We start from the raw sequence: 19,912 nt of genomic DNA on the forward strand, positions 1-19,912 counted from the left end.
TGATGATTGGTTGAGATTTCACCTCATCACCCAATTAACGGCTCTTGTTGCACCATACATCACCTAGGGAAAGACAAAAATGGAATAATCCTAGTATATATTTAAATATGTTATGAAATAACTTGATTGCGACTGACACATTTAATTAGTTCAAATTAATGGTACATATATATGCTGTTGATGTGGTGTCAGCATGTGCCACATCAACATCATTCCTTTTTAATCAAATGAGGGTATGACACATGTGCACCACATGTACACATGTCCCCATGTGTCACGTGACACATAAGCGCCACCACACTTTTTTACTATTCAAAGGAGAGAGATGGAGAAAATAATTAGTATTTTAATCGGCTTTGCCTTGGTCCTTGGAACACATTGATTAAAAAAAAAGTGTTCTTTTTCTGATTGGTCCACATCACCTGCTCTAGCAAAAAAGTAAAAGATTATTCTATTCTTATAGCTTGGCTAATGCCATAACTGCTTAGCTCAATGATTGGCTGATGCCAATCATTAAGCATGCTAATGATTGGTCATCGCCAATCATTATCGCGAGCTCTGATTTGCTGTCGTTCGACAAATCGAACGACAACATGTGGCGTCTAGACATAAATGATTCTAAGTAAGTTATAAAATTCATATTTAATAAAATAAAGGCCCAAAAACAAATATATATATATATTTTGACTTAGAAAAAATCATATATTTAATAGTTTAATGTCAAAGAAATCAATAAAAATTGAATTCTGACTCAGAAAATCATATTATTTCAGCATTTGATGTCAGAAAAATCCCCAAAAATATATAAAATTCCAAAAATTCAGAACATTATTTTGAAAATTAAATTTAATCATTTTAAGCTTGATAAAATACATATATAATTAGTTTAATGCAAATAAACATATAAATATGGTCATATTAATCTACTAAAATGCATGTTATCTCTCAAGGGTGGCGGTTTTGGCTCAGAAAGGTGCCCATGAAGGTCGAGGACAACCGAAAGTATGCTGAAACACAAGCCAAGGTCAAGGGGTGATGAATTACCCCCATCTTCAGCTGCCCAAATCAGGGTTATCTTGGGTAGATCTTTAGCTGATACGAATGTTGCAACACTAAGGTTTAATAGAAATTTATCCAAGAATCTAATCTTGAATCTCTTTTTCTTAACTCAACATCTTTGAGGCATTTCTTCGAACACCTTCTATGCATTGGGAATTTTACATGATTTTCACCATTTTCTCTCAGTTTTTACCTCATTAAAATATTAAAATAGATAAATATATAAAAATATATACTAATTATTACGCTTATATAAGTGGCACTTTGCTAATATAATCTTCTTAAAAATAATAAAAATTATAAATATTCACTCTTAATTAGTTCTATTAACCCTAACTATCCCTTCTTATCATCTCCCTCTATACCTAAGTAAATAACCTCTTATAAAGTTGATAATGCCTATTCTCCTATATATCTCTCTTACTCTTAAAGTCTAAGCATATGTCAATACACATATGTTTCTGTCGTCTATTAATCTATATCTTAATATATAATCCCTTTTACTCCCTATCTATCACAATGCCATTCCCTTTCTTCTTCATTCTTCACCATCTTACCTCCTATTAAAGTAAATATTCCTATTAATTGACTTCTTACATCTTATTAAATAAAATATATTCACTATCTAACCAAATATTAATATCCATCACTATTATATCTCTCTCCTATCTTACATACGACTTACTATTAATTAAATGAACAACTTCCTATCTTTTATTAAGAATAGACTATTATTATTCTTTCTATCTTACTAATCTTATATTCCTCTTCTTCTATCTATCTTAGTATCATCCTTTATTCTAGAACTATAAATATAATTCATAATCTTATTTCCTTACTATCTTGAATATTCATAAAAAATAATCGTTAGAGGTGATATAGTGATATTATCCTATTCCTATTCCAACTCTCCTTTTCAGTATTCTCTATCACCACTTAATAATTACTCATAATCTTAATTCTCCTTAAAGCTACCTGAATCATTAAATTCACCTCTAAAGACCAGTCCATATGGAGGACACCTCACTCCTACTATACATTTTAGTGAGTTTTCTATAATTATGAATTTTATTTGATTTGGGAAAATTATTTTATGAAGACACTACAATTGACATCCTAATTTGCAACCATCATCCAACTGATGGATATTATGTGGCCGTCAAGCCAATCACATCGCCACGTTAATTTAAGTTAATTGAATAGAATGTTTACATTCATTATTATTTCAGTGCGATGTTGATAATGAAGTCTATAAATACGTGCAATGGCATAGTGAATTATGATGAGATCATAATACAGTGATCACTAGTCTTTAGATATAAATTCTAAATATTCTTATGCAATGGATTGTCAACTTGGACATTGAGTTATCTATAGATAGAATAATACTAACTGATTATACTTATACGATAAGTATAGCTAATCTTGTGGCTATTAGTGTGATGAAACTAAGGACATATACTGGATGCTCTTTGGAGAAAGAGTTCACTGAATTGATCAGTATGAATCCTGAATGGCATTATACCTAAACATTACTCAAGTTGGTTCATGTCACAGTTGCATAAGTGATCCACTGACTTAAGACACCAAGGATATCTCATGGATGGACGATTGTATTTGAACTATGACTTACGTGCCTCTAATCATTGGATTCAAACAAGTCATAGTTCAGATGTAGTAAGAAACTCTACGAGATGATTGAGTGGTCAAGACGCGATCATCCGCTCTCGGTATAAGAGGATATTATGTGGTCAAGACAATGCATGAAATTCTAAGCTAGGGTAGTCAAGATATTAAAGAAGGAGTTCTCCAATGATCCCCGTTATGAAATAGTACTAATTGAATGATAGAATAGGGTTTGACGATAAACCATTCCCAAAGTCATTTGAGAGTCTCGTGCGGGATGATGGATTATACATATACGGTAACTGGTGATGGTAAAGGTTCCATGAGAGATATCAAACACCACTCAGTATCTTCTAGATCACGGGGTGTAGCTTGGCACCCAATTGACCTATCGATTGGGTTAAATCAATACTTAGTAAATTAATCTATATGTTGATATGTTTAATTAAAAAGGTGGGCCAATAATTGTTATTGGGCCACTAAAGTTATTAACTAAAATGATACATGGACCTAGAGGGTCACACACATAAGGTCATAAGGGCATTGGTGGATATATTTTACTTTGTAGGGTTTTTGAGAAAAACTTAAAATAAAATATAGATAGGGAAGGGGAACTCATTTGAAGCACCCAGGCCATCCAGATTTGAGAGCCCCTCCCTTTCTCCACTCTCTTATCCACTCAACCAATGAGAGTGTCTTCATGGTGAGAAGATCTTCTAGATTTTCAAGAAGAGTTGAAGAAGAAGACATGGAGATCCAAGCGCCAAGTGATCGCGTGGATATTTTTAGAGGCCGGACGCATGAATGGCTTCAGGACAATCTCGGAGTGGCAAAGTCAAGGGTGGAATGAGTTCCCCAAAAGGTGCCCTCATGTTTGATTTTAAAGATCTATTATGCATTGGTCAACATGCTTCCGCATTCATATAATAGTGTTTTCCATGGACGAACCAAGGCACATAACCCAACACTAACCTATGGAATAAGATAGATGATATTGGAGGCTTAATTAGTTCTTTAGACAACTTATGCTAGTTCGTCATGTTGTTAGAAGATATCAAGCCCTAACAAAACACCACGAAATAATGCATACTAATTAATTTTAAATTAGACAACAATATGCCATTTCAAGGCTCTGATTTTGGCAACAATATGCATACTTATTTTTTAGTTTTTTCCCTAGATAAGGAAGAGTTAATAAGGGTTGAATCCATAGGGAGCAGGTGATGAGAACTTGACTTCTTTGTTCGTAAATATTGTCTTATATATTAGAAGTATTTTAATAATATAATCTTCTACATATTTTATGAATTAAATCTCAACATAAATCAAAGCTTACTATTTAAAAGTAGTTTAGTAAATGGGATAAATAATTATTTTATTTTAATAAATTATATGAAATTATGATTTTTAGTTAAACTTGATGAAATCTTAGAGTAAAAAAATGAAAATACAACCGTTTTGGTGCTGTTCAGTTTGGTTTGGGTAAAATCAGGTAAATTATGTTCATTGAGATTGTGACTGGCCAAATCAACCTGTTTGGTAAAAAGTACAACTAATCTTGATCGTGGTTGGACAATGGATTGAGTCAACCATTGGTTGGGACATTAGTAGTTGGCAATAGTGAGCAACAACGATGGATACTGTGATAAATTTTATATAAAATTCCAATATCAATATGTATGAGTGTAATTTATGAAGTTTGAAAGCTTCAAATTTTATTTGTTCCCTTCTTTTTTCATATACAGAACTAACATAAATTGAAATGAAAATATAGAATATGACAGAAAACTTGTTGTCACTTCTGCCAAGGGCTTAGTGTTTTTTCTCCAAGAATCTTGATTAAAGTATTAATACATATATAAATATAAATATATATTCGTATCTCCCACAATATTGTAGAAACAGAATGGATCAAAGAAATTTCAAGCAATAAACCTCTAACATCAAGATATGGTTGAAAGAGAAGTACCACCTGCTCTGCCATCTTTTTATACAAACTTGATCCACCTACTTGATGGTTCAAAATGAAAAATACACATTAAAAAACTAAATAATGGGTTAGTTCTACACAACTTTCCTATATTTTATCCAGCTCTAAGAAAGAGGATTAAATTGACTTGAAGCATAAACTTCTTGTATGTTTGACATATTTTACATTTAGGGGTATGTCTTGGGTTTCTAGTCATTGTCTAGAATGTGACTTTGACTTCTCTTTTTATCTCAGTCATTTCCAAAATAATTTGACTCAAACAAAAAAATAAGTCATTTGTTTCAAATAAAACACCAATAATATGTGAGAAAATTTTACTTGCTTCAGGATCAAATAGACAGTCTCACAAAAAAACTAGAATAATAGAAGTAATAAAGATAAAAAATTATTATTTTAAACTCGAAAGGTGAATAATACATTGCAAAAATAAATTATAGAATCATGCTCATCAACCTAATTTGATGTTATCATGTAATAAGGATACCAATAAAATAAGCTTTTTTATGACATGATGTCACACTCAACCCCCCATAGGATGTTGCTTGACTTCATTTCGGTCCTGAAAACCTTCTCTGGTTTAGTCCCCACTGCCTTCACCTAGTCAGGCCCAAGAGTCTGTAAAGATCCACCTAAAGTATTTATTTTAAGTTAATACGGACAATCACACATATGCATATAATATCACGCAGAGAGTTATTCACGGGTATACAAAATTTTATTAAACTATTTTTTACTGGAAAATATTTTTTATATTCAATTAAGTACCACAATATAGTTCAAAAATAAAATATTATATTTATTAAAATAAAATATACATAAAATTTACCTATTTTCAACGAGAAAGAAAAATCTCTTCCATCATGTTTTCTGAAGAAAATTGTGGATTGAAGGCTCAAGAAAAAACATACTTGGATGAACTAATTCTTCATTAGCAAAACACCTTGATTCTAGTAGATGTAACCTACATTATCCTATTCTTCTTAGTATGAACACACAGTCCAATCCGACAATAGCTATCCAAAATACTTTATCATCACAGTATCTATCATCTATGTACCATGACCTCATCCACTTTGTACACCTTAATACACATTTATCCATATTTCTCTATATCAGCATTACTCTCCCTCATTCTTCTCTATATGACTCTCTATATTCTCATATTTTATGTAATTCTTTATATTCTCTTTCTCCTTTGTAATTTCCCCCTTATTATCTCTTTATTATAAAATATTCCTTAATATCTCAATTGTTACTTAAATAGATATTAATTCTCCTCCCTTTGTCCCTTATGGATATTGGCCCTTAACTATCACTAACTAGTCACACTTTTTATAATTCAATATCATACATAAGTATATTAGTAAGCCAATTACTAGTCATAAATTAAACACCCTTAAATTGGGGGCAAAGAGACAGCTAGGAACTTTCTCCCCAAAGATATATGTTTTGGATAAGGAGTTTATGCAAAAACATATATTCTAAAAGATATGAGTTATGTTTACGGATTTTCTTCCCATTTTTACCCTCATTGTGGGAATGTTATGTGCCTTGACACCAATTACACTTCTACCTAATAATACACTAATCACTAGTCCTTAAATATTTACTCTAAATATTCATATTTGAAACATACTCGAAACGGACATTGAAATATCAATAAGTAAAAACATGATTGAATCATAATTCTATGATAAGTATTGATGATCTTATGGCAATTAAAGTAGAGGTACTAAGGACAAATGGAGGGTGCCCTTTATGGAAAGAGTTCAATCAACTGATTCATATGAGACCCTGAATGCTATCTTACCTAAATGTCAGTTAGGCTGATTCATGTCACATTCTTATATTTGGTCATACATCATGAGATGCAAAAGGCCTCTTGTGGGTGTAAACCTATATTTGACTACAGATTATGAGTCCCTAACCATGATATTCAAATTAATCTTAGCTTAGATACTCTTAGAAGGACACAAAAATAGTTGGATGGTCAAGATGTGATCTTTCACCCTCAGTATAAGAGAAGAGTCACTCAATGAAGAAAATTCATAAAATTCCCCAGGAGGGCAATGGAGATGTTGGATAGGAGGTTCTTCAATGATATCTGTTATGCCATATTAGGTTTTGACAGTTTAAGCATGCCCTAAGACATTTGAGAGTCACATGTAGATGAAGGATATTACATATGTGGAAACCAATGATTGTAAATGCTCCATAAAAGAGATTGATGTAGTTACAGCCTTAATTGTGTGAGTGAAACACAAGTGAATGCCGACGCTAATGCGAAATGAAACTTAATGAGAAGTACAAACCCCGCTTCGTCAGACATTGGTCATAACATTCATTTTTAATAGCTTAATCTGAACATATTTACATGCTTATTTGTATTAATTTTATTATATAAGTTTTTTATCAAGCTTAAAATGATAAATTTTATTTTTAAAATGATATTTCAACTTTATGGAATTTTGTTGACATTAAATTTGGGTAGATATGATTTTTATAAGCTTAAATATATATTTATTTGAATTTTTGGGCCTTTATTTTATTAAACATGAATTTCAGAATATATTATCAGACCTTTATTTTGCGAAGCTATGTGTCAACATTAGATTCATCGAACAACGACAAATTAGGATAAAGTATAATGATTGGCTACATCCAATCATAAAGCTCATTTAGTATAGGGTGTCACTTTTTCCTGGCGCAGGACACGTGACCTATCATAAAAAAGACGTCCTTATTTCTGTAATATATGCTCCATGAAGAATAACGCCCAACTTTGAAATTTTTAATTTTTCTATTATGGCTAACCAGTCAAAGATTATGGTGCCGTCTATGTGTCACCGACACATGCCATGTGTACACGTGTCGCATAAGTGTCGATTTACCATTAGACTTCCAAGAGGGTAGAGCTGATGCTATACCACGTTGGATGTGACCTGGCTAGACAACAATATAGTTCAATAATTGGATAATATTATTCTTTTTTGTCTATTTCTCCAGGGTGCCACAAGGCACGATGAGAGCTGTTGATCACAGATGACAATGGAACCGCAGCCAATTATTGCATTTGACAGTCAAATGAGACAAAACGCTAACCAAGTGATGAGACAACACCGAAGAGGATGAGGAAAGAGAAATATATGAATTAAATTGACGAATAGAAAGTCATCCTACTTCTAGACTTGATATCTAATGATCCAAAATTCGAATTGAGCTGAAATTTTAAGAACAGCTTCGTCGATTTGTCCTCTATCCATCCATATGATTGGATCTATAAATTGAGGCCCAGATCTTTGTAAGAAAATCTTTAAGCCACTTCCTCCTAGAGAGGTGCATTGAAAGAAAGTGAAGTTTTGAATGTCCATCAGGTGTTTCTTTGTGTCTCTAGTGCTTGGTGATAATCTCAATTTTAGGGTTAAAATTTTTCGTTAGTAATTGAGATTATTCAATGAAAAATATATTTAACTGTATGTAAAACTACTTGGTTAGTGATGAGTACGGGTCGTCTTCACAGGAAACATATATTAGGGAAAATACTATCTCAATTGGGTGAACCATGAAGATGAGAAGAGTTATGTATATGGTAGTGAATGTGTGATGATAGTGATGAGAGATGGTTAAATAGGATTCTACTAATTAGGGTTTAAGATAGACGAGGCTAGAGAAACAAGATGAGGTTTTAATGACAACGTGTTAGATGGTAATTACAATGAGTGAAGTAGTGATATCGAGAAGGGGTAAATACGAGAATAGAATAGGCGAGCTAGTGATGTCGAGTATAAGGATAGAATTGTTATAATCCAAATTAAATTAGTAAATAAAGGAGGAAGTAAAAGCAGAATTATGAGGTGTGTTACGAGAATAAGGAAGAAGACGTGTCAGATAAGATAGTGATCAAATGCTTGAGTAATGTGATGGTAGAGCAGGAAGACGAGATAATGAATATGTAAGGGAGTGAAATGATAGGGAAAAGATAAACATAAGAATGATAAAAAACTATATTTATGATAATGATGATGCTAGGAGAGAAACAAATTAAGGTGAGGACACTTACCTTATATCCTTGTGTTTCGCCAAGATCACAGTGATTTGCGAGTGCCGGTAAGCTCCCCTTCTTCTCGAATGCTTCTTTCAACACACCCAAGACACCAAGAACACACTTGATGGGTCTCAAAACTCACTATCTTTCAATCAGCCCACACAAGTAGGAAGCAAGTTCAAGATGAATTTCACAATGATCCAGCCTCCATTTATAGATTGAAGGGTACGGATAGAAAGAGGAGGTAAAGATGAAGCAATGCTGAAAAAATTTCAGCTCAATCAGAGTTGCAGATCAAAAGTTACATCCGTTTGAAGTTGAGCCAATTCTAGCCCTTAATTTCTTCCTCTCTCCTCATCAGCTTCCTCATTTTCTATGCCCGTTAAGAAGTCACAGCGCATGATATTCTGCACTTTTCATATTCCGTTTGGGCACTCTTCATATTCCGTGCCATGTGTACCTGAAAAAGGACAAAGAAAACAAAAGAAAAAGCATTTAAAAAACTCTTTTTCGAGTGCTGATGTGCGGCACGTCACCGCGCCACGTCAACCTCCTCTTTCTTCTTTGTTTTGTATTTTAAATGAGTGGACGTGAGCGTGCCACCTCACCCTGCGCAAAAAAATTCACATTAAATTAAATAAAAGCCCAAAAATACGTATTAATATATATTTGACTCATAAAAATCATATCTTCCCAAATTTAATGTCTTAAAATTCCAGAAAAATCATATTCTGTCTCAAAAGTTATATTATCTTGGAATCTATTGTTAGAAAATCCAAAAACACAGAAAATTCATCAAATCATTCTAAAGATAGATTTAATCATTGTATGCTTGATAACATAAAATATGACTGATTTAATGGAAATATAGATGCAAATATGATCATATTGAAGTGCTAAATATGTATGCTATCACTTGGAGAGGTTCAACAGAGAAGTGGGGAGGTTGACCTGCAACATGAAGATGTTGTGGCTTCGACGGAATATAGGGATCGAAGGTTAGTCTTTTGGTTTACATTGAATCATCTCCAACATATTTAGTTAGTTTAACCATGTTTACCATCCATTGCCTTCATCCATTACCATGTTTTATTCACTCCATCATTGTCCATTACCATCCACTCGCACCCATTTCATGTCCCCTCTTACACCGCGATGATTTCATCACCGACCTTTATCTTTCTCACCTAAGCCAACATGAATTACTACCTCTTTACTTTACTCATCATCCTATCTCGATATCACCAACTTCATCACCATATCCACTACCTGTCAGACCACCATTATGGCCCCATTTCATCTCTTTAGCCTCATCCATCATAAACTCTAATTTCTAAAACCCTAGTGATGTAACACGACCGGTCGACCCGTCGTATTACACCACGAATAGGAGGGCTATGAACGAAACACAAGGTAATGAGATGTATGCTGAGTTTAATGGAAATCTAACGAGAATATGTAGCAACCAATAGACTCCCAATGACCCGTGGGTTCAGCTCGCGGGCCGACGATGCGGCAAACTATCGCCCGTCAGCATCCGTACCGTCATCATCAACGCGCAAGTCTGATACCAACAAGGATGTACCCCATAAAGGCGGTGGCAAAAATGGGTCCGCCCCAAACAGAGCCCTCCCCCCTCCTTTTATAGGGAACGAAGAGAGGGGGGGGTGTCAACTTGCCCCAATGGGCTCCCTAAGGGGGGGATGGGCCTAGTACGCTAAACTCTCCCTCCTCAAGGGCACTTCAAGAGAGAGGAAACCATGCATGGTCTCCCCCCCCTTCGGTGGTCCCAAAAGAGGAAAACGAAAAGGTACAAAACATGACTTCACGGGGGAGGCCTGTCCACGCGCAAGTGGGGATCTCGCTACAGTTCATCATCACAAAATCGACTAGCGAAACAAAAAAAAGAACCTCCGTAATCCCACGGAGGGTCTCAGTGATGGCGATAAAACAGCATGAATACGGGATAAAACATACAACGCGGATGCAAATTTAAACCTGGTAGTGGAAGTTTGGATTCTTCACGTATGCTCGGGCTCCGCGTTGTGGCTGACGACGAGCTGGGGTAGGCTGGACGAGGTGGTCCTCCATCACCTAATTAGACTCCCAACTCTATCGTAACCATTATCTCTCCCCATTCACCATCATCTACACTCAATGTAATTCTTCTAATCTCCTCCATTTCACCCAATCAAGAGAATTTCTTTCCATAATATCCGTTCTCTGTGGAGAGGACCTTTGATGTCGAACGTTGTCGAGGACGTTGTCCGGTCGGCACTGAGTATGATGGCTTGGTACCAATAATATATGGTGGTATCGAACATCGGTGGTGTCGTCGTTCGACAGACAAAACCCTAATGGGTTGATGTAACTACGACGTGATGAAGATGCATCCTACGTGTCGTATGTGCAGGTTCTGACTCGAGGGAGGTGCTGAGCTCCGAGCTTGGACAGGTCATCTGGTGATTGCGACGGCGGCCTCTCAGACCTTGTTAGAGTGACGAAGACATCTACATCCAACTGTTATCAATCCATAGGGCTTGCACGTAACGGACGAACTCGTCCATATAGGTAAGACGCTCAATGAAGTCATAGTTTCTCCCAATTTGGCTCTCTCACCTTCCTAGCCCGAGCGCAGTGGAGTGAAGACGAAAGCGTACTGCAAGTGATAATTAAACGAGCAGCAGGGGATCGTCGACGGTTGTGGCGGTCAGAGCGGGCGTAGTGGAAAGGCGCCGGAGAGCGATGGTGGCTGGGTAAAGTGGGCGGAGGAGGGGAAGATGAGAGCAGCAACGGTTGAGGATCCTGCCAGTAACTAGTCGTGCTTGGCGCATTTGTGGTGGATGCACAACGCCAACAATGGACAACTACAGCGAGCGAGTGGCAATGAGATGACTCCCTTTCGGGGCAGAATACTCATCCAGTAGCGCGATGGCAGTCCGGGTGGTGTGGTCGACGACGTATTCACACAATGCCCGGGAAGGTTAGCCCCAATTGTAATGGGCTGACCGGAGTAGTGCGAACAGGCTGGGGCGATCCAATTCTGAGATGGCAGGGTCGAACACCTAATAGAGGAGTTCATGGGAGGCAGAACTCAACAACGCAGGAGATTGGTCAACATTGGTGAAGTGTGCCAGTCACGGTGGAGTCCCGCGAAGCAGGCGGTAGCGGAGAGACAACTAGCAGGGGGGGGGGGTGGGTCGAAGGGCCAAGCAGAATTCACTGGCATTCCCGTTGGAGTGACCGCTACTGGTAGTGGCAAATTCTTTAGCCTTATCTCTACCAATCGAGATCCAGAAAGGCAGAGATAAGGACCCAATTTCTGGTTATGTCTTCTCGTCTGGTCGACCGAGTTCTCGAAACTTCCTTCTACAGAAGTCCTTCTCCAGATATGCTCAACGGGAAAACTCAATTCCCGCTTGCGCCAGAATTCTCTTCGGTAGAATTTGAAATCGTCGACCCTGGTTCTATTGTTTGGCCGCCAAGCATTGGAACGACATCTGATTTCACGATGACTGTCGACTCTGATGAATTGAAGGGCCGTCTAGTCTTGAACCTGCGTAGTCTGGTTCTGATCAGGCGTGCACTACACGGAAGAAATTCCCCTTTCGCAATTGTGACGACCGTCGATCTAATTAGAGCTCAAATTGTTCCCCAACTAGAAGCCAGCATCTTCACCCTGTGATTGGGATGCAAGATAACCTGCGAGCAGGTCAGATCTCTCTCCCAAATCTTCTTGATCTTCCTCTTCTCCCCTCCCTTTCTTATATCTCTTCTCTAAATGAAGGGGGAGACCAGAAACGAACGCGAACAACTCTAATCAAATTCATCCTGGTCTAAGTTTTAGGGCACCCCCCCGTTCCCTTATAAAGGGGAGGAAATGGGCCCCCTTAGTGGGTCAACAAAAGGGAAATCTGGGTCCATTAGGGGGCCCTTATATAATGGGCCCCCCATTACAAGATAAAATGAAAACATTAAAACATAAAAAAAGAAAAGGGGAAAGGACTTGGGGCACCTTCCCATGACGACAAAAATGGACGTACGAGACGCTTCACAATGCGACGAAAACAAACTGACAAATATGAAAAGAAACATAAACTACGACTAACGAAAGCAGTGAAAATCAAAAAGCGATAACGAACATACTTTCACCCAATTGTTGACGATGGTGGCGGGCGGCGCAGATGACGTTGTCGGCGATTCGACATGGCGTGCGTCATCAACCTTTACTTGTCACTAGCTAATTAAATTATTCACAAATACAGATTTATAAATTTGATTGATTAAACTCAAATTCCCAACAACGGAATTCCACTCCTAATTCTGAGTTCATCAATCAACGGCTATTAAAATCATCATAAAACGGGATTGGGAAATCCACTAGGCTCTTAATGACCCGATAGTCTGGTTGATGGACAACGGTGTGAGCACGGCTACTACCGCTAGGGCAAACACCCTCGATGAGTCCAACCAACCTGGAACATATGGTTATAAATAGTAGCTATTAGAGTGATATCTAATACGAACCAAACCCCCACGGTGGAGATGGATTTTGGAGGCATTGAAAGAAATAAAAAACATGTAAAGAGGGAGCGATTCGAGTATACCAGATTAGTGGCAACCCGGTCATCTATGTCAATGACAAGGGAATTAGCATGCAACCTGTCGGTGATGTGGACGATGGACAACAACAGTGCAAGCAGCGTGAGCAGAGCTGGCAGCGACAGTGCATGCGATGGAATGGATGTCACCAAGTGGTTGTGCAGCATTAGCGTCACCCGTGGTGTGGCCAAAAACTCATGTAGTAGCCGCACAACAGCTAAGATGATGATGCCGATGGCAGAATGACATGGGCAGGACGACGACGACAACATGTGCGACATTGTAGTAGCTAATGCCGGTGGTGACAAAGATGGCACTGATCAGATGGTGGGATGGAACATGATGACACTGAGGGCACCATGCGATGACTATGCCGACTACAGGTAGCAGGGGCAGAGCAGGCGATGGCAATGTGTGTAGTGAGCGAGGCGCGCGGATGGGCTCGAGCAATGACATCGGTGTTGGTGGCAGCTGTGACGACATCAGCAATGTCAGTGGCTGTAGTGACAATGGCCGTAGCGCTAGTGGCGAAGGCGTGACAATGGTGGTTCACGTGGCAGTGCGAGAGGTGTTGCATTGCAAGGGGGGCGGTGGCGTGGGTCTGCGTGGTGGCATGGCAGAGCCAAGGCGGCACTACGACGTTGCAAAGTGAGGTGGTGCAGGGCGGCGCTGCTGGCGCTACAGAACAAGGTGGCCCAATGGTGGGTGATGTGCGAGGTAACACAAAAAGCACTAGAGCAGTGATGTGCAGGATAGAGATGGCGCAAAACAGCACATCGGCAGGGCGCGCTGCATAGGGCATATCATGAACTCAGGATGCGTGCACAGTGTGCGTGCGATGCAGTGGTTCGAGGTGTGGGCAACGACAATGATAGTGCCAGTGATAAAAGTGGCATGAGGTATGTGACGGCATTGGCGGCGACGGTTCAGGGTTCCAAAGGGGAGGCCCAAATTTGCAGTGGCAATTTTGTAAATATTGAAAAAACAATAAAAATAGGATAAAACAGATTTTTTCTTCTTCTTTTCAAATATTCTCTAGCTTCCAACGAGGGGTACCTGATAAACCTATTATATGTCATGTATTTATACATATTTTAAGGGCATTTTGGGATAAATTTATGAGTATTTAACTCTATTTCATGAAATATTGCATGTCATGCACTAAATAGAACAAATTATGAAAATGATGCATTTTAACATCATTGTATGCATGTTTTACAATGTTCATTAAAATATACATTTAAGATCCATTTAATTTCCTAATATTCTATTTAGCATATGTTCGATGAAATCGCAGGGAGAAGGATCTATATTTAATTTGCAGGAAGAGATGGAGAAATTTCATTTTGAAAGAAAAATATAGATATAAAAATAAAAAAATAAGATTAAAAACTGCCTTTATGGATCGGCTAAGGAGCAGCCCAAGTACTAGGCCTCAAGCCAGCAGCCAGGACCAGGCGAACGCTGACGCTTTAGCCCGGCCCAACCGCCGGCGAGGCCCATGCACAAGGGGGGTCCAACACCACGCAACATAGGCCGACAATTGAGCCCACACAGACCCACAGCGATCGCATAGGAGAGGTATGTATTTTATTTAAATTCATATTGTAATACCCTCAAATCTTTATATACCACTTTTATTTTCAAAACTTTTCAATATGGGATTGTGAAATCCCATATCGAAAGTTTAATCGGGCCAGGCCGCAGAGTAAAAGCACGATCGCAGCCCGAAGAGCCGCGATCTTAAAGAAACTTTGAAGAAAATGATACCGGGCTTCGCGCCAATCCGGCCTGAAGCCCGTATCATGTCGGGCTTATTTAAAGAGGCGGATATGATCTCAGCCGTCCAATCTTTAAAAAAGATTGGACGGTGGAGATCGATTGCGCCAAATTTAAAGCTTTTATTTCTTTTCTTAAGGTTGACAAAGCGCAGGGCCCGGTGGCGAACGAATCAGAGATGGTAAAGGTGACGCGGATGACCTATGTGGACGATGACGAGGCGTTGACGTGGCGATGGTCAGGGTGCACCGTAAGAGAGGGTCCACGGCTGCGATTAAATCGCAGCCATTGGAATGTTATAAGCTCGATCGGACGGCCAGGGGCATTTCCGTCCTATTTAGCCCCTGGCCGTCGACTCCGGCGACCGGAGGAGATTCTCGGCCGGTGGAGGGGACCGCAGGGCGATCCAAGGGCCCGGGAGGACCCCTAGAGCAGCCCCCCTTCCATCTGACGGCGTTGAAGCTTCCTCCAAGGCCGTTAAGAAGGGGCCAAGAGCCCTCAATTCGCTATCTCCAGCCGCAAGAACAAAGGGATGGGGGAGAGCTCTCGCAGGTGACCCAGCAGTCGACGAGGTGCCGTGACACACCTCCAAAGCTCGGAGGACTCTCGAGGAGGTCTAGGAGATCAGCTCTTCATCGAGTCGCACCTGTATGGAGGAGGAGAGCAGGTGAACGACCAGACGGAAGCTCAGCGACGGCGACCGGTGCTGCTATCCCAGTTCTCCGAATCAGGGCGTTCGGTGAGAGCTAATCCCTGTAGATAATTCCCTTATTCATCCGCTTTGAGCCTAGCGGAAAGATTTATCAGACATTTCATGATATAGTTGCATTGTCGATCTTTTTTTTGATTCGCCATTTTCTTGGGGTTATTTCATCGAACACCTAGAGTGTTCGATAAACAGTATTTGATTTACGTAAGTTTTAAAGCAGTTAACCTTACAAAAAAAACTAAAAAATATATCTACGTATCTTTCAGGCATTCTATCGAACACCTTGCGGTCGTTCGACAAAAATACCTCTAGTAAACAAAACACACAAAAAAAATTCTACACCTTTCCATTAGCGACCCTCAGTCGGGCATTTCGTCGAACACCCGCTGGTCGTTCGACGAAAACCCCTCTTATCTTCGATTTCTCCTTTACTTAAACTATATAAAACTTATAAAAAACCATAGAAACTTAACATAAATACATATATAATCCTCTCTCGACCATCTTTTGGGAATTTGGTTGATCACCTACCTGGTGTTCGACTAAATCCTTCTATATCTCATTAACTCCATCATATAAAAATCTATAAAAATATATTCTACCACCTTCTTAACTTAGTAATATTTCTCTTCACTTCTATCTACTTACCAAAATCCTTACTTATCATATTATAGTTAGATACTCCTATATAAATCTTTCTTGCTTGTAACTTCTTATTACTAAGTAATCTTATTAAGTACTCTATATTTCTTTACTAATTACATTACCCCTATTCTTAAATATAATATCTAACTATTCACCTCCTTACTATTCTTAATCTCTCTAGTACATATATATATACATAACCAAATATTTTTCTCTTCTCTCATATCCTTATTAAACTAATATTCTCTATACTTTCTTATTACTTATCTCTTCTCATTCTTATTAGATTTAGTATTATCATTATACTTTAGTAAAGATAACTCGACGATCGAATTTAACCTAAAGGCCAGTCCCTGTGGAAACGACCTTACTCTCATCTATACGTCTTTGAGTAAGTTTCAACTTTTATAAATTTATTTGATTAAAGGCAATTAATTACAACGACTATTGAAATTTTAATCACGCAATTTGCCTTCGTCAGTACCCCACCCTTACCTAGGGGGTGAATATGCCCCCCCTCCTCCTAGAAATAAAGGAGAAAGGCCCACATGTTGGGTCCATGGGCCTCTCTAGAAAGGGGAGGCCCACACATAGGTCCGCCTAGGTCCACCCACACACACACATGGGCCAGACACAAGGCCCGAACATACGAACATGTAGGCCACATACACGACCTTCAAAACTAAAAATAAGCCATAACAACACGAACGAAGATAATGAAGCCAACCTCCGAGGGCCCTGTTAACTAAGCTGAATACTTGAAGGCCGGGTCTCTCTTTCAGCCCATGCTCCTCGTGCTAGTTGAGACCGGTCTTTGGTGCTAGATGGTTCCTGCCAGAGTTGATACCCTCTATATCTTCTACTTCAAGTATTCGGCCTAGTCAACGAAGCCAACCTGTGGGGGCCTGTTGACTAGGCTGAATACTTGAAGGCCTGGTCCCTCTTTCATGCCGTGCTCCTCAAGCTAGCTGAGACCAGTCTTTGGTATTAGAAGTTTCACACCGTAGTTGATACACTGCTCTGTATCTTTTACTTCAAAAGGTATGTCTTTGCACTCCATTGACTGGTGATTGAACTTGCCAATGGGGTTAATATCATTTTTTGGTTAATTGATACGATGGTAATTTTTTGGTTAATCGGGTTAAAACCATTTTAGGTGTCCATTTCAGATGCTGCCATTTCTTGTCCGATTCTCAAAATTCTATATTCCTCGAGTGTGATTGAATGATGAGATGATCAACCAAACCTTACAGGAAAATTAAAGAAGTTCACTAGGAAATCCATCATTTCAGTGACCCTGTGTATAGGCGGAACATGTGAACAAGTTGAAGGTACTTTTCTAAGGAGCCAAGTGACAAAGGAATATATTCGACACAAGGTGATGTTTATAGTTTCAATACGATTTTATTATTATGGTTTTCATTCCAAGAATCATTTTCAAATAGTGAATCAATCCGACGAAATAAAACATTATCACTAGAGGCCTTTGCATGGAACTTATGAATCCACATGACATTAAATTTCTGGTTGTGACAACACTACCCCAATAATAAGATGGTAGATCCTTTTCTGGACATTGAGAAGATCTACCTACAAGAAAAAAATCTGAAATTGATGAAAAAAAAGGCTTGGCAAACATAAATTTTTAAACCACACACACATACACACATAAATGCAACATGAAGACGGAAGGGGTCTAGGCACCGTGTTTGATTAAAAAGTATTTGTTTTTCTGTCGGTTCATACAAAACCAGATGTGTTAGAAAGAGTGATTCAGACCACATGCTGAAATTTGTTTTATAAACATTCAAACTTGGTTTTTATGATTTCTACGACTTTGATGACATGGATATTTTGATTGATACACATAAATATGATTCCCTCTCTCTGGGCCCATTTCTTAACGAGCACTTTCACTTCTCTCTAAAAACTTAAACGTTTCTTTCGTCCATTTCTCTTGCTCTTTTTCTAGGCTAACCACTTCTCATAATAACTCACTTTTTTAGCCAACAGTGATTTATTTTCTATCAGACACCATAAACTACATTTATTACTTAACTCCTTGATGAATTATTTCCAATCTCTCTTTCATGTACATTTACATGAAATTGTCTCCAGGACCTATCGTATAAAAATAGTGAAGTACCACCCTCATTATCTGCATTTAATCAGACAGGTAACCACATGCATTTATGGGCATTAAGTGTGAGGACAGTTGTTGAAGATAAGAGTACATGAAAACCATATGAATTCTTACTGTGAGCATATTGTATCCATAGGGTAAGTATAGGTTCAATTAAGATTTGTTTTTTTGGAGTACCACAGGCATGCATCACATCTTTATGAACATAAATGCCTCTGTATGGAATCCTAAAAACAAACTGCCCAACTTAAATGATATATGATCACTTCTTTATTGTCCGACATTCTTTCCAATACATTTGCCTCATTTAAAAGTAATTTCATTGTGCTATGATTTCAATGGCTTTTCTATTATTGTATATCTCTCTATCATATTACACCATTGTCTCTCTCCCTCTCTCTCTTATCCTACTTTTACCCAATAAAATTATGAATCATAAAATGTTTGGTTTTTTTTATTTACTGACATCTGAACTAGAAGATCTTGGGCTTTATTTGAAGCTATCATTGTTTCCTATTGTAGAATGAGGTAAATCTGTTTGATAATTTCATATGTGATAAATGAATGATGCCTTCTGTTCAATTTCTAGTGTAGGAGGAACCACCTGTACGTCATGATTTCTTCTTTCTGGGATTACAGGAGTTTTTTGTGCTATGTAAGAAAGTGCAATATAGAGAGATGCAATCAGAGGTCAGGTTCCACCATTTATCTTCTTTACTAGAGCAAGAGTAATCTATTTTGTGGTAGAACAATTTTCTATCTTTTTCTTTGCTCTGGTGTCTCCGATCAGGAGCAGTTCATGGTTCTCTCAGTTGTATAATGTACTCATCCAAAGTTGTTTTATCATTGCATTTCTAAGTAGTAATCATCATTTCTTTCTTTTAACATTGAACCTCAGTTGTACGGTATATTCGTCCAGAGTTATCTGATTTTGAGTATCCTGCATACGAGAACACTCTCCCATGCTTCACATACATTCACCCATAATTTGATCATGCAAACAAACTGCCATCACAAAAGAAATAAAACAAGAAATAAAACATCTCTCAGCTAAGGGGTTCAAGAAAGTTTAGTCCGAAATTTGATCACATTTATTTCCATGAATCTTATAAATTTGATCACATTTTGAAAGTTTAGTTCTAAGTTTGTCTGAAGCATCTGAAATCAACGATCCTCTATGATTTGAAAATCTATCTGCAATAATTACATAAGATTTCCTATTTCAAAACTTTAAAGTTATATTTTCCTTGAAACTTCTCCAAATAGAAATTTATAATTTTGTTTTCAGCTTGTATTTTCTGACTTCAGATCATG

The sequence above is a fragment of the Wolffia australiana genome, chromosome 13 (assembly GCF_029677425.1).
Source record: "Wolffia australiana isolate 7733 chromosome 13, ASM2967742v1".
NCBI classification, from domain to species: Eukaryota; Viridiplantae; Streptophyta; class Magnoliopsida; order Alismatales; family Araceae; genus Wolffia; species Wolffia australiana.